Source organism: Triturus cristatus, chromosome 2_2, assembly GCF_964204655.1.
Source record: "Triturus cristatus chromosome 2_2, aTriCri1.1, whole genome shotgun sequence".
Taxonomy (NCBI): Eukaryota; Metazoa; Chordata; class Amphibia; order Caudata; family Salamandridae; genus Triturus; species Triturus cristatus.
In genome coordinates this window covers 536595864-536616166 of record NC_140582.1, presented here as the reverse complement: position 1 = coordinate 536616166, position 20303 = coordinate 536595864, and the positions used below count along the sequence as shown (strand labels likewise).

The following is a 20303-nucleotide window of genomic DNA, read 5'->3' as shown; positions in this document are numbered from 1 at the left end:
AGCTGAGGACATTACAAGGATAAAATTGGCCTCAAAAAGGATGGTAAAGCAGTAAAACAAAGGAGGTACCTATTAACGCGAGGAAAGACTTGCAATGCATGCTGGAGGGGACGGTTTACGGCATAACCAAAGGAACCTAAACCGTCACCGCCTACAAAAATATTAGCAAAATTGTTCAATTATTGGAAGGTACAACCGGTTTTTGGATCATCATCAGACAGAAATGGTACTGGAGTCATGCTTGTTAACATCTTTCATTATACATCTCGGTTTGCTTTGCTTTCAAAAGATGCCTGCGGTGCCCGTTTTCCAAAGAGTTATGCTCCGTTTCTTTTAAGAGTCAAGTAATATTGTCTTCACCACAAATAATGAAAATCATGTTACTATTCTAGGGGAAGTTCGGACTGATCTCAAGGTATGTGCTCCAATCAGAGGTGCCTACCTTGGACATTGGAACGTTTGGTGGAGGCCATCAAAGAAGCACTCGCACCTTATTCAAAGGACAAATTGTTGTCTTTTGCTGGACTATTTGAATCTCATGGAACCTATGAGGAAATTCCATTGGAAAGAGTTGGATTTTGTGGCGAGTACAGCAAAACAAACTGAGCAACAGCTGGCACAAGAACATGCAAAATCAGCCATTATTTCTGCTCCTGCTTTATAGCCAGTTTGTGAGGGGACATTATGTTTCATCACAGCTAGTATACTTGCTTTTTGGCATTGGAGCCACTGAGTCTCAAATGTGAGTGTAGATTGAGTGTAAGACTTTTGTCTGAGACAGAATGTAGGTTTGCAGAGATCTTGAAAGTGTATTTAGATTGTGATTGGTTGGCTATGGCTATAGCAAGGCATATCAGGACCCAGGCCTTAAATACAAAACTAATAACCTTTCATACAATCTACTGGTTGCTTGCAGGTTAGAGTCCATGAGTTGTATGCTCTTTCCAACACATTCAATCCCCCTTATACATTGGTTCTGACCTTCCTAAACAGTTGCAACTCCTTGTGTTGGAATTTAAGACTATAACATGCTAGTGTTCCACAGGTTGCCTAGTCAGGCATAAGAGGCTCAGCTCAGCAGCTCTTGCAGTGAAAAACAGCCTATATGAGGAAGTGTGAAACTACGGATGTTTCACAGACTCAATGATGGCTCAGGTGATGTGAAAAAATACAATCATGAAAGACCAGGCTTGATCCACAGAGCCATGATACAGAACTAGGGTGTTAAATTGTGAACACAGAAAGTGGCAGCCCTATAACTTTGCTGCTAGACAAACCAGCGTTAGAACCAGTGCCAACTTTAGCGCTGGTTGCCCTGATAGGACTTTCTTTTTTGGTGTACTCCCAATTGCCTCCTTCTCCATGAATCCCCTCACTACCAGCCTTCATCAGTGCCTCTCATCTCCCCATAGCCTTTCTCTCACATGCATTTCATCTGTTTTATAGCACTACTCATACCAGTATAGGGTGTCCAAGCACTTTACATCACACACATTATACAGAGATAATTAATCATACAGGTGTAAATTAGTCTATAGGAAATGCTACGTAAGACAATAGGGATTGCAAGGTGGGGAAATCACACGCCATCCATACTGGTAGGGAGTATATTTTAAGATCGCTTGGTCTGGAGAAGCACAAACTCAGGATTTAAAACGTACCTCAGTGGTTGGGTTGGCTTTACTAAGCAGAATATATTTCTATCCAAATAAACCCTTTTTAGCAACATTAGGATGAAGAAAGACTGGGGAGAAAAAAAACATAACCTATACCATGCAGTTTGCAGGCTGCTCTTTTTGTAACAAAAGTAGTATCCTACTGAACGATCCAAATTAAATACAGTGCTGTGATCTGCATGGCACATTTTCTTGGCAGCAGGCACATTAATCCCCTGTTCTACTTTATGAGGAGTCAAAAATGCCACTACACAAATCTCGAACTCTCTCCAGAAGCGCATTTTTATTGTTGCCTAAAACTGCTGGAAACACAAGGAAATCTGCAGCAGGTGCTTTTAAACCCATACATTTTTTCTAAACGGCTTGGCCTCAGGTGCAGCTGCACCAGTCACACTGCCCTACAGCCGGCCCTGGTTAGAATCAATTACCTTCCTACACAGCAGACTATGATTGCAGCATAAACGTGTTCTTGTCTGTGCTCCTTCCAACTGCACAAGTAGGGAAGGACCCAAAAAACATTCTTTATGCTGCCATATTTATTTATATTAGAAAATAAATTAACTAACTCATTATGCAGTTCGCACTAGTGTCGAAGAAACGTCAGTACTCTGCTTGAGTATGCACAATGTATTTATTAAAAACAGCCGTGATCACAGAAAAATTGGAGAAAAATCTCCCTGGGATTTGGCAAGGAGAGCCCCGTGTAGGGAGCCTGGTACACACGTTTATACTCAGCTTGAGAAGTTATCAGCGTAAGATCACGTTAGTTGAAGCTTCAATCTTCTCTACCAAACAGAGAAACTCACAGATAATAGTCTTCAAATGTATCTACAGAGATACAGGCCCTCTGGAAAAACATGTATTTTTGTGAAGTGATAACAAGCGGTGTATTAGTCTCTAGATGTTAGGCTCCAGATAGTTCCTAGCTAGGATAAGACTCCAACCAAAGGCCCTTTAAGTGATACCTATGCGTTGGGCCCAGCTGGAAGGGGAAATAATAAACCCCCTCACTCCCTGCAAGATGCTGCTCTGAACGGAAGCAGACAACATGCGGGCGCAGCTGAATGTGTCCCGGTGTCGGTTACTTACATTGGGAACAAATCTATCAGCTTATTTCACTTGGGCTGGCTTGGATCCCAGATCCATAACTAGCTGCATAACTGCTACCAGATCCGGGATCCAACTGGGTTCCCCCTATTTTCCGCACTGGTAGAGTTCTAGCCAGAAAGACATATCTATTGCTGAAACAGATAGTTGCAGAATATTCAAGTATATACAGAAGAATATAAAAATAACTGGAAACCATTAAAAACATTCATCAGCCAGGAAGTCAGAAATTGCAGACGCACAAAATCCTTTCAGTGCATGTTCATGCGTGGAGCTATATAATTTAGGAACATAAAAGAGGTCTTTCAAGATGAACAAAATAGAATCAAAATACTTCCGTCAGCTAAAATAAAAAAAAGTGCAATACTTAAAATGACATCTCTCAGCAAACAGCTCCCTTCCCTTTCAAAAAGCATGAACAAAAAATGAAATCCTAGAAATGAAATTCTTCCTCTTTCAAAAAGCCTCTAAATGAATATTACAAAACCTAGGAAACAAAGTGACACAGTAAATGGATATTATGACAATGCACCTCTAGAAAGGAGATGTTGGATATACCTGTTGAACACACTCAATTATTTGCAGATATTTAAAGTTTTACAATGCCCTATTAGCGCTGGGATGCTTCCGGGTTACTATGCGCTCTATAAAACACACATTCATTCATTCATTCGACGTAAACACGTGCGTTTCTTCTCATTTTTAACAAGTTAAGTTTTATTGAAGAGCTCATAAATCATTACTTTGTTAGGTTCAGCTTGCTCCATAGAAAATGCTGTGCATGCCACTGCGTCTATTCAAGGAAAAACAAGCATTAGCAAAGTCAATAGGTCTGACATTGGCCTTTTGGCTTCTTCAATATGTGTTCTGTCATGAGGTATTGCAAAACTTTATTGCTATGGACAGTGCCAGGCTCTAATCAATCTGAAAAATATAACAACAAAAAAACAAAAAGATTTTTGGTCTCAAAAGCACACATTACGATATCAATTAAAGGAAAAGCTTTGTATGTGGATGCGCTCCTTGTGAAATGGAAGAATGCCATCAACTACAGAGAAGTTAGCCAAGGGGTGAAGTGGGATTACCCACTTCCTGTGGTGTATACTGTAGAGGGCAGAAGAAAAATGTGGATGACACACTAACAGACCAATGGACGAAGAGGGCTCGGTGAAAGCCTCTATAGTTAAGTATATTTTACATACAATCTTAGTAAAATCAAATGGTCTTGCCTAACGCCAGACCTACAAAAAGATGACGGGTGAAATGCTTGAATACATTTCAGTCAATGGTAATTACTCTGGGTACCATTCCAATCCGTTGTTTTGCTCACTGTACCGCTCCAGACAAAGAGATTAGCAAATCAGCCTTGTTCCAGAAGCAAGAAGCCCATAGCTGAATCTCTTTTGTTTTGTAATCTGAGTAGAAAGGGAATACCTTAATATTTGAGAAGATCTCTCAAGACCTCAAGACTTGCCTGATGAGCTTCAGTTAAGTATTGGACTGGCAAAGTTTAGGGAGCAAGTACTGTAAACAGTTGTTACATTATTGAGACAGATCTTGCTTTGCCACAATATTGACAAGGTTACCGCTTTTCCGTTAAGGCTGCTGCTCTCACTGGGCCTCAGCTGGAGAAGCACCCTTTATATTCTCTTTATGGATAGAACATTTATAGTTTTCTCTTACTGTGGTGGGGCTGCACCCACCCTGTGCTGGGAGTGAAATGAGCTTCATGTAGCAAATGATATGTGTTTTTTTTCCAGCCGGGTGCATGCAGTGTGGACTATAGTTGTCGGGTTCCCTTCCCTCAGCCCACTGCAGCCTTTCACACACACAACAGAAAGTGGTGCTGTCCCAGACATTCTATACAAAGGAAGGACTAATCCATCCAGTAAGGATAAACTACTGTAGCCATTTTGCATTGTTTCACTGAGGGCTGCTTCACTAAAGGAGGACTGTCAAAAATAGGAGACATGCTGTTAGAAACAATCTAAATTTGTGTCCCAGCATGACTGACGTCTCTTCCAGTGAGGCATAAATGTCTATTCGTAGGACTAGCCTTCCTCAACAGGTAGCATGTGAAGTTTCCTGTAACTTCCTATGCTACAGCCTATTTATGTTTATTACTAGTTTAGTGTAGTCTAGTTTAGTGTCTCCCTAATTATGCTTTAGTATTACTGGACCACTAAGAATGGCATTCTTTGTGGGGCAAACAGAATGCCCATAGAGGCAGTATATGTGTCTCGCCCTCCAGTCAGATAGGCAGAACCCGCTGGGAAGGGAACAATATAGAGGAAAATGGCAAAGAAATGTAATGGGTCACTGATGGTTTGAATTGTAAACTGTAAGGTAAATCTTATCTGGATTACTTGTCATAACTGTGGTTGTATTTAACATCTGCCGTATGACTGCCAAAGTTTAATAAACAGAGTACAAAAAAAAGAATAGCATTGTTGCTTTACATTTACATCTAAAGAAATTCTGTAATCTGAAGTTGTGTTATATTGTGATGTTTGCCCGAATTAATATAATGCCACACTTAAGTTTTACATACTCAAGGCTGCTAAGGTGATTTGCTCAGTAACAGTGCACATAACTGTGGAGTGCCTGGGAAAGGGCTCCTTTATTATTCCTATCTTGTTTTAAAATTGCACAGAGCTTAGCTGATTACCTGCACTAGGAGAGCGCCTAGGAAAGGGCTCTCACATCATTTGTTCTGCTGTCTAACTGCTTTTAATCTCGTCGTATTTGCAAAAACTATTTTAAAAACCTCCACATTTATTTCGAATTAGCTCACCTCTTGCACTTTGAATCGGCGTCCTCCCCAGTCCAGCATGGATTGTTCCGTTTGTTTGGAGGGGAGGCGCCACATACCGAAAGTGAGGCTCGACCACTTCCCACCATATCCAGACAGGAGGTTAGCAGTCTAGCTTACCTCTGTATAAAATCACATGCCTGGACAGACGCACAGCGGACGCGCCTAAGGCCAGCCCGTCTGCGCCCGTCCGCGCCTGGACGTCACCAGGAGCAGGAACCCCTGCCGGTTTTGCCTAAAATCTGACTAATACGGTGAGGACTTCTCACACCTACACTAGTCGAGAGCTGGTTATGATCAATAACGGCTACACAAACAGAGGAACAGTAAATATGGCATGCTCCACACCCACGGAAGTAATGGGACCGTTTTCATGCAACAACTGTAAGTTCCAAAGCATACAAGCTCAACCTCAGAGAGCCAATATAGCCACAGAGCAGGGCATTAGATTTGATCACTTTCCCATGGACAGTATGCACCCTCCTAGGTCAGATAGTAGCAAAGGTTGGAACTCCTTTCTGGCCAAAACATGCAGTTCATATATGGGACCTGCTGTCCTCCACCAACACCTCATATAGGGTTCTTGACAGAAACCTGGACTAAGCCACACTCCAACCCAGTTATCGCAATGGCACTCCCAGATGGCTGTTTAACCACAAAAGAGCTGCTCCTAAAGTGATAACCACTATAAGGTTTGAGTTATATTGTGAGTGGGGACATCTCACAAAAAGTAACGGACTGGTCTCACACACCACCTGGTGTCATGCTTCATCATTGACCAGTCCTCGCCCTCTAAAACCTTGGTTTGATAGAGGGCGGGCATACACCTGACGACAGGGATGCACTTCTAAACTAAGTGGGGGCCCGGGTATGAGTGAGTGAGATTAAAAATCATTATAGTTATCCTCATTGTGTTTTTTAATGTGAAAGGTAACTATATGATGTTTAAAAGCAGGTGACGGTATGTGGGGGAATTAGTGTCCCCTAACCGTTGTGTTTAGAGGTCGACATGTTTCTGCCGTCTTGGCCCAGGAGGGTACAGGGCATTCATCAGGACCTAAATATGTAAATGGGGGCTCCGTTCTTACCAAAAGTGGCAAGAGTGTACCACTGTGTGGGCGTGATCACTGTCACACTCCACAATTGGATGGCTCCTAGATTCAAGCCCTAAAAACCAAAGCTACTGGCCCCATGGGAGGAGGGGAGGGTAACGGGAGCAGTCGCCTAGGATCCACGCAGGAAACTTTCCTTGAGGCAGTTCTGACAAACAGGGGTTTCCCCTCCCCTCCTCCCATGGGGCCAGTAGCTTTGGTTTTTAGGGCTTGAATCTAGGAGCCATCCAATTGTGGCTAGCCATCTAACCCAGAAAATTGACATGATTTATAATAAAATTACCTCTACGAAAGATCCTCAGACTGATCCAGAGTTTGATCTCCCACCAGCCTTGCCTATCTCTCACATGTTAGAGAACTTCACGACAGAGGAGACTGAAGTCCTAATAAGTTGCGCTAAATCAGGGTCCCCACTGGACCTCATTCCTGCGAAAGTAGCCGCCACTCTGTCCAAACAACTAGCCGGCCCCATTTGCTCCATTTTAAACAGCTCCATGAAGGAAGGCACCCTCCTCCTGGATTGGAAAGCTGCGTAGATCCTTCCAATTAAACAGAATCCTAAAATCTCTACGGAAGACGTAACTAACTATCGCCCCATTTCTCTTCTTCCCCTTCACACATATGTTTTGGAAAAACACATTAATAAACACCTTTCAGGCTTCGCTGAATCCACTAACTGCCTGGACCCCTCCCAATCGGGATTCCATCCCAGATATAGCACAGAATCCGCACTGGTGGCAGTCACGGACAACATCTGACTGTTGCTGGATAATGGTCAAGCGGTGCTTTTAGTGCTGCTTGACCTTTCCGCGGCATTCAATACTATCTCCCACCAGACTCTACTTAGAAGCTTGGGAGACATAGGCATCACAGGAAATGCACTGAAATGGTTGTCCAACTTTCTGTCCCACCAAACTCAGACCGTTAACCTAGGCCCATTCCACTCACTGACTACCAGGGTGACCAAGGGTGTACCACAAGGCTCATGCCTGAGGCCCACCTTGTTTAACATTTACGTTACTCCCTCGGCGAGACTTTTGAGGAAATTAGGATTTATCCCCATATCCTAAGTTGATGACACCCAACTACTCCTATCATTTGACAAATCCAACTCTAATTTAACACCTTTGCTGAAGGTATGAAGGCCATAGCGGAGTGGATGAAAGTACATTTTCTCCAACACAATGTTGCTAAGTCAAAGATAATGCTATTTGGCGAAGCCACTGTGAAATCGTCCCCAAGCTGGTGGCCAGAGGAATTAGGTCCTACCCCATGTCCAAAACAGGTGGTAAAAAACCTTGGAGTTCGGTTGGACCACAAACTCACACTGGGAGATCATGCTTCTTCCACTGTTGGAGCTTGTTTCCATATCCTCAGCATGCTCAGGAGAGTCTTCCCCTTCTTGCCACTATCAACCAGGAAAACCTTGATCCAGGCTCTAAACTTAAGCCGCCTGGACTACTGTAATGTGCTGCTGATTTCAGCCAATGAAAGCTCCTTAAACAGACTCCAAGTGGTTCAGAACACCGCGGCCCGACTGGTGACCAATGCCCCCTCTAGAACCGCATCACTCCCTTTGCTTCAAAAACTACACTGGCTGCCAATACGGAAAAGGATCAAATTTAAGATCTGTTGTATGGCATACAAAGCTGTAAACAGCCTAGGCCCCAGCTACCTAAATGATAAATTTGTTAACTACGTTCCCTCCAGACCCCTCCGCTCCGGAGCCAATGCCCTGCTCCAAGTCCCGCGCTTTAAAAAATCCCACCTAGGTGGTAAGGCCTTTTATCATCTGGCCCCACACTACTGGAACAAACTCCCCATTTACAGCGTCAATGCAAGGATTACCTGGCCTTCAGAAAATTGTTGAAAACCTTGCTGTTCTGATTGTCCCTCATCAGCTCATTTAGGCGGTCCTAGTGCGGAGATACCCTTATGGGGTGATTCGGGCGCTCTATAAGCAAGTAAATAAATACTTAATGACAAGCAAGCAAAAACAAACACTATAATAAGCGTGTTAAATGGAACACAATTATGTGCACATTTCAAAACCCAGCAACAACATATAATTCAGAAATGTGAACATCATGATGAATGCAGACATAGAGGAGAGTCACTGAGTATGTTCACATAAAAAATTATAGTCAAAATAGTGGCAGCATAATGGCAACACACACTTTTCCTCACAATTACATCTCAAAATGTAAATATTACAAGCCCTAGTTGTAAAGATAATTCTTTCATACATTCCTATGCCCCTTAAAAGGAACACCATTCATGGATAAGATCACTTAAGGGCGGTACACCTTTTCAAGTCCTTTCAAAGTTCAGTTTGAGTTTGAGATAGAGTCTTTGAAAGCCCAATCAGCCCCACACAATTAATCTATGGCTGGAGGTACATCCCGGTCTCCTTAGGAGCTAGTGGATGCCACAGAGTAACATTGGTCAAGAAGGAAACATTAACCTGGAGTTTGAGGACAGCGAGCATGCATTGGCCACACAATATGTCTTTATCGATGTAATGGGAGTGATTGAATGGGAGATGCTAATGGTAAGGGCCAAGACCCTGACTTGACCTCTGCTAGCACTATTCCATCTCTACTGCCATCTTCTGCCACTCACATGCCAACTTCTAAGTTATTGGTATGTCACTCATGATGAAGAATTCAGGCAGCTTGAGAAGAAACTTACAAAGAAGAAACCCCAAAATGGAAGGGATCAATCCTGCAACGGAAGAAATCTAAATATAATTAATACAGCATAACTCTGGTAGTGATGCTTTTGTTTGTTTGGTTATTCATTTTTATTACAACTGCCACCACTGTTTTTCCTGAAATCATGAAGATCCTTGACTCTTACTTTTAATCTATTGTTTGTCTTATAGACTGTTATGAAACATTGTATTTGTAAGTGCATGTAAGACTTTCTTGGCACTATTGGAAGACATAACAGGCGAGAAATTAAACAAGCACTGGCATAGCCAATAGGTCTCGCCTTTGGGACCTTTTAAGTGCTTAGCCATGCAACAGTTGTTGTTGCACCAAGAATATTGTGCTGGATAACTAAATACTTAGAAGGTCCCAAAAGCGAGACCTATTGACTATGCCAATGCTTGTTTAATTGAGTCGTTCAGATGTACATAATGTCTTCTTGGTTGTACGTAAGGTGCTTATAACACTTTTTTATTAGAACTTTCAACATGCTGCCCAGTAGCCATAATGCTTCACAACATAGCTTAAAGACCTTGGCAAACCCAATAGCTATAGCTAAACACTTATTAGATCCTAAAGGCTAGACCTATTGGCTTTGCCAATGCTTGTTCTTTATTCTCATGTGAGCGCACCCTTCATTTACGGGAGTTCAAGAAGTTAGCTGTACAAAAGTTGCATGATTTATTAGAAGCTGATGATGTCCAGTCTAAATTAACAATCTAGGCCACATATTGGGAACAAATGACTTGCCTGTCACTTCTCTTATGGCATTGTCATCTTAGCAGAGAGCAGGATTTTTCAAAATTCATGTTTAAAACCTATCGCTTTTAATAAATGACACTCAATGCAAGGGTATAATCTGAGGTACTCTTCGACATGTTAAAAAGAATAGAATTTTGAATAGATTTTATAATATTTTGACATATTTGTTGCATGGTTTACATGGACAATTTGTCATTTCTCAGCTCGTGCACGGACTCTTGCGAGTCAAGCCACACCTGTAGCTCAGCTCTTGCTCTCCCTGATAACTTGTTGGCTATCAAACCTCTAGGTCTCACTGAACTTAGACCCAACAGGCATATATGTGGCCTTTTGCAGATAAGGGAAGCTTGTGCTACTAAGCTGTGCAGTGTCTTAATGAAGCCTGGAAACGTATTAATATTGAAAAATTACATTTATCTATTTTGACGAGGCTCTGTCATGAGGCCCAAACCGAACTCGCTGAGTTTTTTAATAGTATACTTTCAGGTAATGATGGCAGCAACTATGCTCAGCACGGCGCTGCTTCTGTCTGTTGAAGCCCAGGCCTGGCCCAGAACAGGTTCGCCTGCTCCTTCAGTGGTAGTGCATTCGTCCGAGCTGTCCAATAGGCAGAGCTCAGAAGGTTTCAGTAGAGCAGGGGACACGCGATCCCGAAGGGGTGCCTAATAATTTTCTAAAAGCACAATAATAAAGTTGGGGCTCAATTTCGATACTTAGAACATTTAAATAGTATACGCACACTTTGCCTCTCAATGTAGGACCAGTGCGTTTTACAAAAAAATGCAGTCACAGAAAAGGTTGTCTACAACCATTTAGCCAGTTCTTGTGAACAGCTCTAGTAGCGGGCGAGAATTTCAGTGTAATGTTCGCACGGATCAACAGCACTCCGTTCACTGGCAGTGACAACGGAACTGAGGCGATAACTTCCGGTATTATTTCTTCCGGAGCGAACATTGTTTTCCAACTACCTGTTGGTCACAAGAAACAAGCTCTCCCATTTGCTTTCCCTGCAGTCCGTGTTTAAAGCTGCTCAGACCCGGAAGCGAGGCAGAATGACACACACGGATATTCTGAAGATTACCTGCGGGTGGCTAGGTAAAGTGTGGAGTTTGAGACTGGATCTGGCAGGGTGCCAACGCTTTTAGTTTTTAGCCAAATATTTGTTATCCCACGATGGGATTTCTTTTTCCCAACAAAGAAAACACATTAAAATAATAATTAAAGGACAGTCTCGTTTTATGGGACATAATATTTGAAACTACGGGAATTGTTTATGTGTACATGCTCAGTAACTCTTGGGGAATCTGTTTTCGGAGGAGAGTGGTGGTTTTGTAGGCTACTGTTCCTTCTCCGCCTCAAAGAATGCAGCTCTCTATCTTTCGTTGGTTCTTTTCTGCACCTTTGCAAACTAGACTGAAGGAATTAACAAGAAACGCGAGTGGTGCGCGCGCGAAAAGTGAAAGTAGGCTGCGCGCACAAGTGAAAGTGATCGCGGCTGGCTGTACACATTGCAAAGCTGCCGGCTGCACGCGTGCACGCAAGCGCTAGGCCAGCCAGCAGCACTTTGAAAACTCATCTACAAAAGTCTCTCCGAGCAGCGCATGTGCCCTGACTCAGCGAGACCTAAAAAGCAGCTATAAAATTAAAGGTCAGTTTCCTCCAAAATGTCAGTAGAGGAGAGAGAGCTTGAAGATAAAGAGGACGATTGTTTCATATCTTTGAGGCGGGGACAGGAAAGCCCTATCTCTGAAAGTGACAGCTTTTGTTTTTAGAAATGTCCAACAGAAATATCACTGCTGAGCGTAATATACAATTTGGAGTGTGTAGTTCAAATTTAGCTTTTCAGTTGAATGTATAACGTGGTGTATAATCTTCATGTCTTTTGAAAATATTACTTTCCTGATCAGGAGCCAGTGAATGTCCCTTAGTATCGAAGTGATATGATCGTGGTGTTGGGAACCCATTAGAAGTCTACTGGCTGCATTCTAGACAAGCTGCAGATGGTGAAGTATCTTGCTGGGCAGAAACAGATAGAGAGAGTTTCCAAAATCCAGATACATATATATGAGTGGACCTGTCTGATGTTTGTTGGCCTCTATTACCATTGCTGAAGACCATTTCTCAGCAAAAAACGTTGCTATTATAGGACCCATGCTCTGCTATCTTATTAACCAGACCTTAAGTAGCAGTAATGTGTCTGGCTGTTTTAACACTGCAGTGGATTCTCTGCTACTGAAAAGGTTTTCTTTCAGCCTAGCAGATCTAGACAACTTCCTGCCTAATTTGCTACTGCCTTTGCTGTTAAGATTTGCTAGACCTGACATCCTTGGCCTGGTGTTCTCCCAAACCCTTTGCCTTCACTCCTTTACCTTGCTGAAGTTATTGTTGTTGGCATTAGGACTCTGTGCACTTCATCCCTGCAAACCAGTGCTAAAGTGTTTGTGCTCTCTCCTTAAAATATGGTAAAAGTGGACCACACCAGATTGGCCCATTTAATTTACCTAACAGGTCTCTGGTAAATGGTACTAACTCTAATAAGGTCCTGTAAATTAGATGCTACTAGTGGGCAGCAGGACCCTTTGTGCCTCCCACTAAAGTAGCACTGTTAATCATGTCTCAGGTCTGCCACTGCAGCCTGTGGTGCAACTTTAAACTGCCATTTTGACCCGGCCAAAACAAAACTGATTTTAAGTTATAGTTTTTATAATGTCACTTTAAGAAAGTTAGCATTTGTCTGTCGTAACCAAATATCCTTTTCTTCCATTGTCCTAGGTCATATGACAGTCAACGGCCCGCTGTTGTGGATTGTGTATTGCTTCCAGATAGATAGACAAAGGAAGCCTAGGTGTGAGGGGAGAGGGTCTTCCTGACATAACGTCTGGGGGGGAGCTGCTCACTGCCCTCATTACATTTCAAAGGGCCCTGCCTGTAGCACACACAAAGGAACCGGACACCAAACCTGCCCTTGCCTTTGTCACCATAAATGGTTTGGACCCAGGGGAAGGGGAAGATTTGACTAGAACCAGTTTTGGGAGTAGGTCACACAAAGGCCAGCACCAGGTATAAAAACATTGCATGTTCAGAACCTCTCATCAGAATACTCCTGGACCTGTCGAAGATTCAGAAGTAGGACTGCCCTGCTGTCTGAGGAAGAGGCTGACGGAAGAAGGTAGATTTGACCTGCTTGCTGTGAACTCAGGCAACTCAAAGTGACTCCATGTGTCAGTTGGTTGTGTGATTTACAGGGACACAACAAGCTTACAGTGGCCTCCTGCAACCTCCCAGTTGACCAGAACCAACTGGACCTGCCTGATCCCTGCTGCTGTCCTCTGTTAGAATGAGTCATACTCCCTAGGAGGTGCCCCCCCCACCCTCCTGAAGAAAAGGTGAAGTTACAGATGTTTTGGGGTCCTTGTGACCGCCAAGTGACTTCTTTGTGATGAGAATCGACCTCGCACAAAGCCTGCCAACGTGAAGCTCCAGTGGGACCTGCTCTTCAGGGCGACAGCAACTGTTTGCGACGATAAACCAAATGAAGCATTAAAGAGATAACTCTTGCCAGCATGGAACCAGAATACTGTAGACTAAATATTGTGTGACAAAACTATAGTGTTCTAAATCCTGAGAAATATTTCCCTCTTTATGGACAAGTGGGGAGTCTTTCAAGGCTCTAGCACCTCCACTTTAGTCTCTCTTTTTTCAGCCTAGCATTGTTGGAATATGGAGCAGAATGTTTTATGTATACAGTTGATAGATAGATTAATAAAAACATACATAGATTATTTGCACTTAAAAAACAAACAAATTATGGTAAAGCGCGTTCTACTTTCCATTCAATTAAAGCTATTTTGCTGGCATAAATTGGTGGAAAGTAGGCCATCTTGTTAAACAGAACCCGACCAACTCAAACTCTACGAGTTTCCATTCTGGAAACCAGCTCCATTACCTGCTACTGTTTGCCTGCACTCTCAGTCACCTCACTGTTAGACATGCGGGGACCCTGGAGAAAGAAGCTATGCTTCAATCAGATTGGACTTTATTTCATTTTCATAATAATTTCGTAAACCGACATTTCAACACCTATTTTTCCTAAGGCATGATGTGCTCTGTATTGGATTTGCCTGTGCGGAGTACTCTTTGTTATGTGTCATTGTAGTGAATAGAGAGTTTTCTCTTCAAAAGGAGACAAGGAGTTAACAAAGGTTGTTTTGATTGCTAGATATGTGTGACTAAAGTTTCTGTATAGGTTCTTGCAAATCATTAATAAAAATACTGACAAAGCAGTGAGAGATCCAACTTTCTATTTAGCAACATATCCACAGTATTAATTTCTGAGTGGATCAGTAACTGCAGAAACTAATCTAATGTGCACGTGTGAAGGTGCTTGATGAGCCCAAGAAGTTAAGAGTAGTATCTGGAAATCCCCTGGGTAGTTCTGGCAACATCATTGTATCTAAGGGCCAGTATGGGCATAAGTGAATTACTCTTTTGACCAGGTAGACTATTTAAAATGTATTTTAGAACACATTTTCTGGAATTGGCCACAGAAAAGATGCTGGGTTCCGTGGAAACGAGGAATGAAAAAAGACAAACTGCTGGTTGTGAGTCAAAACTAAGAACAGCACATTCTCAGGTACTGCAGCAAGAATCTGAAACCCCTTACCACCTGAAAACAGACTGAACCCCTCAAATGCTTCATTCAAGAAAGAAGTTGAAATGATATTGCTGAACAAATTTCTGACATAGAATCCACGATTTCCACTCCTGAACACTAAGGGGTCGATTCTGATGTTGTTCGGAAGGGCAACGATTATGATGCCTGGAAACTGTTAGGGCTGTCCAAATCAGTTCCGAAAGGCATTTGGACAGGTTGCGTCTTTCGGAGCTGAATCCTACAGCTCTATTGACTCTGTTTCAGAGTGAGCGAGTACGATGACCGATTCCGACTGCCGTTCCGATTCGGTTTCTCTGGAACAAATCAGCTGCCGGAATCGGTCTTTGGGCCCCATAGCTGGCCCACCTTCACCAGGGGCCTTCCAAATGAGGCTCATGGGGATAACCAAGGGACCCCCCTTTCCAACCATGCACAGTGTGGCAAGAACCATAGGGTGTCTGCCACCGTGTGCAAGGTTTTCCCCAGCCACCTCTTTCTTCAATGGGAGCCTGTGTTCTCGTTCAGAACACAGGCTCTCATTGAAGTCAATGGGAGTCCAGCTGAATCGTATCCAGAAGCATCCGGATACATCGAAATCACTTGCTTGGTCTCCCCCGATCCGAGTCACCCGGAAAGCATTCCAGAACCGATTCAGTAGGAATGCTTTCCGAACGACATCAGAATCAGCCCTTATGTATCTACTTATTCTCACACGCATGTTTCTGTGTTTTTGTATATCTTGGACCCTATGGTCGTATCTCTTGGAGGCTTCTATCATAATTTGTTCTCCCCTTGATAATAATGTTGTTCCTTATATTCCCTATCTCGTTAAACACTCCAAAGCGCTCTGATACCCGCAAGGGTTATGTTCACGCTATATAATATTTATAAATAAAAATAAGAAGTTCGTACTGTGAGATTTATACAGCACACCACTTGGCAGCAGTTTCCAAGTATTAATAAGTACAGAGGGGAAGGCATTTATGTTGACTGGACGTTTGGTCTGCACTCACCCGCAAGCACTTTTGATCCTATTTCATTGTGTTTTGCGCCGTGTCTGTTCAAAAACAGGAGAGCTGTGCTCACACTGCTATCATTTGCAAGGCTGAATGATAATCAAGCTCATGGATGCTGATTTTATGATTCAGGTCAAGTGGCATTTCCAGTAGACCTTGGAGAGATGGTGGCCTTCTTTGGAAGGCCTTGTGGGTGATGCACAGTAAAATACAAAACAATGTTTGATGACATGAACTCAGGTACAGAAACAAAGGCCCAGAACAGCAGCGTATTTATATTAAATAGTTTCCTCAGGGCAAGGATTTATGGCAGATTTATGAATATCTGGTTCCAAAATATAGGTCCCAAATTGCGACCAATAGTTTTGCAACCAGTAAAGATTTTTAAGAATTGACCTATGTACTAATAGGTCTTTTTTTAATAAATCCAAATCATAGTTGGTCGCAATCAGACCTACCTCAAGAATGTTAATAAGGTAAGTTTCCATTGCGACTCACCACGACTGGAGGCCATCACAAGGATCATGGCAGGCTGGAGTCAGCATACCACTTTGTTTGGGATTACTTTGAAACAAATCAATTGGAACAAACTTTTTTTTTTTTAACACCGCTCGTTTTTCTTAAAGGAAATGGGGCTACATTTGATGGTTCCTTTTAAAAACGTTTTCTTAAAACTTGTTTTACTTCACAAGGGGACCTCTTCACCTTTGCAATTTTGGTGGCAAAATATTCATACAAAGTACATAGATTCAGTATTTGGAAGAGATGTCTACAACACATCCCTTTCAGATGCTGAATCGATATACATTTGCAATCCGATTTTTAAAGTCGGATAATCGTTTTCAACTCTGAAAATAGGATTAGTAGATCCAAGAAAACATTTTTACGGTTTCAAACACTAAATAGGAGCTTTTGTGAATGGAAACATATTAGATACATCTGGCTCCTAAGTCCTTAACACAACTATATAAAGTGACATTTAGTGTCAAATAGTCTGACGCAGTATTATGGTGCTAATAGGGCGCACGTCTGCACAAAAGCAAATCCATACACTATTTTTTTCCCTTCTTATTTTACCAGTAAACAGCTTCCCAACTTAATGGTCACAAGGAGGCCTCTATTTAGTTCTTGCGACTAAATTCCAGGATTGGCAGTGTGTAAGGAAATGCCCTTTTTTAAATGATCACCCCCATAGTTGTGGACTGATGCTTCTTTTTTTTACTCCGACTGCACTGAGGCCTGCTAGCCAAACCTCAGTGCCAGTGCTCTGACCCTTGGAGTGTGCATGTCTAAGTGGCTCACTCACAATTGGCATAAGTTAACTAAGTACCTAGTATGTGGCACAAGGGGTATTCAGGGCCTGTAAGTTAAAGTGTCACTTGTGGGCTGCAGCACTTACTGTACCACCACGAATGTGACATGGCAAAGCAAGACTTTCCGCCTGCCATTGTTGGTTGGCAGAGCAGTTTTCAAACTGCTAACTCGACTTCACCATTTAAAATAATGACAAATTCCAGAACTTCCCTTTCAATAAATATGTCATTCTAAGGTAGGCCTAAAAAGCCCTCCGGAGGAGTCCTCTATAAAAAAAAAAGTAAGACGTGTTGTTATGAGTCCTAAGAGTAAAAACCCAAAATTGTTGTTTTTGCTTTAGAAAGTCTAGTAGCCTCATTGGCAAGTACAGTGATATGTCTGACACCTCCGCTGTGTTAACTTCTGAATGGGACTACTAAATTTGGTTCTTCTAAGTATCAAAAGAATTGTTACATTACACCTGACCTGATGTCCAAGTTGAATTCAATGCAACTTTTCAACTTCAGAAAGTTTCCACTCTGTTGCCATGGTTTTCCTGTGATCATTTACAGTTGCAGGCCACGAGACAGTCTTCTGACCTCCTGGGGGAAGTTGTGAACGACAGTAAGAAAAACAATAAGGCCTACCGTTGGAAGAGGTATTAGCTCCCCTGGGCAGGAAGGCCAAACAAGGTGTGAGCCCATAAGGTGAGCTTCAAAGAGGAAGCTGCCTTTGAAGTGCAAATGTATTACACACACAAGAAGGGCTGTTTTTTTCCCTATGTATAAGGTTGGCTTCAGGGGCAGAGAGGAGGAAACAGTGACCAAACAGTTTTCCCATTGGCATGTAGCCATCACTTTGTCACACGTCTAGGGTGAGCTACCAAGCTCCACACCGATAGAGGGTTTCTGCCATCTCAGGAGTAGGCAGAATATTTCCCTCTAGGATAGCTAGATGCCACACATTGCAGGAGGTCGTCATAAGGAAGGAGGTCGCTAGTAGTCACCGTATCTCCAGAGGGCAAGTTGTGGACATAAAAGTGACACCCAGACCGCAAACCACCTCCGCACTAGTGAGAGGACCAAAGAAGGACTGCCCTACTGTGCCCTGGAACCACCCATAGCGTATGGAACTGAATTGGGGATTGCTTTGACTGCAAGGTGACTGTCCTGCCAAGACTCACTGGCCCGTGTGACTTGCTCCTTGGTGTGGTCGCTCAAGACGAGTCGGAGAAACCAAACACAACTAGATATAGGTACCTTAAACCACTGGAGGTTAACGATGAGGTGCCCAATAGCTTCCTGTCACTCTCTTGGTACCTTAAACTGAAATTTGACCACACAGCTCTTTCGGAATTAAAAGTGATCCGGAGTTTGCCGAGTTTTGTCAAACACTCCACATAGACTTCTTTTGAGCTCAAAAGCTGAATAACTTACTCCAAGTCCTAATTTTGTCTTCAGAGGCTTATAGGATCTTCACGTGTGTTTTGTTCATCTCATTTCAAATTATCCTGCGTTTAGCCGATTGTAAATAAAGTATATCACTGAACTCAAACTTAAACCACGCCCTAGAGTGAGTGTCGACTGCTCGCCTTCTTTTCTACAAGAGCCAAGTATGCGAAGGGATTCTTGGCTAACATTTTGTAGCACAACAGAACTTAAGACCCTGAGGAGTTAGCAATAAACTACATCCCCCACCAAGGCACTGCTAAGTAATAACTAACTGTCCCAGGAACTGGAAAACTGACTGTTAAACCAACAAAGAAAACCACAATCCTTAAGTAGTATGGAATTGGACACATTAGAGTAAAATCATCACATAACTGAACTATTCAGGAAAGAATGAACCAGATTGAACCCACTTTAAATATTATTTTCCGAGGCCCAAGTCTTAATCTTGTGCTTATTCAACATTTAAGGGTTTGTAGAATGTCAATGTGCTGCACAATACTCCCAACTACAGCATCAAGCTCCCTCCACACTAGGTATTTATTTTGAAAATAAGGTTAATCGGCTCACAATAACAAATTAAAATGGCATTAGTCACGAATCCACAAACATTACTTGCTATCAATTGCGTAATGTCGACCACCGGCAGGTTCTAGACTGCACCTTGTTAGGATGATGAAATGTTCTGTATCCGATATTTAATTTGATACAAGACATCACTTCCTGAATTTGTGTTCAGGATCAAACGTCTACATTAAAGAGGTGAGACGCTAATTCATAGGTAGGGGCCCTTTGCGCAGGCCCTTCTTAGTGCGCTGCATTTGATAACAAAGAATATACAGCGCTTTACTGCCCTGCGAAAGGAATGGAGTTAAAAGAAAATACACAGTCATGTCACAGAAACGTCCCATGAACACATTGTGTTTATTTTGGCAGTGGATTGGCGCTTGGGACAGAGCCAGACATTCCACAACAAGATAACTTCAGAGGAATGAATGGGAAAACATCCATTTACGAACATACCCCCAGGACTGAGTATATAATGAATTGTGGAAACAACTCCTTAAAAGGGAGGAATTATTACGGGCACATGATTCTATTTGTGGTGTACGACTCTAAACGATGTCACTGCAATTGTGGCGTTACGGGGGGGGGGGGAGGGGGGGGGGAGGTTATGGTCTTTGTGGGCCAGTGCCGCATCTGAAATTGTCCTGAAACCCTCCACCCTCCCGTGCAGAAGACAGCTGGAGACAGCCAAATCAGACGCTATACTCGCAGCCTGGGAAAAGCGATGTTATTCCCTTTACCAATTACATTTCATGGTTTCACTTACTATTGAATTCCTAAACAGTATTCGATGTTTTCAGGATGTTGAGTTTCTGTATTTTTTCATGCATTTTTTCGTGCTGTGAAAAGAGCTGCCTCTATTTATATGGGTGAGTTCAGGTTGTGGATGGCTTTTATAATGGGTCACGACTGGAGTTCAGGTCCAAGGTAGAGCAAAGGTTTCACAGGGCCCATCAGTGGGTCATGAAGGGGTTCAGAATGCATGTTCATCCAGTCCTTGGCCTCTCTGCATATCGTATAGAACAATGGTATGGTGTGCCAATTGTAAATGTGATTCCAGACGAATCTGACAAGGCAAAAGATATAGAAAACGCAGTGCTTACAGGTCAGTGGTTGCATTTGTGTGTGCGGAGAGGGAGATATGT

General features: G+C 42.7%; 1 protein-coding gene across 1 annotated transcript in view; it reads right to left on the bottom strand.

Moving 5' to 3' along the window:
• Nucleotides 1-20303, bottom strand: part of ERCC8 (ERCC excision repair 8, CSA ubiquitin ligase complex subunit) — an 83601-nt gene that overhangs the window by 14512 nt on the left and 48786 nt on the right. The window lies entirely within an intron of this gene.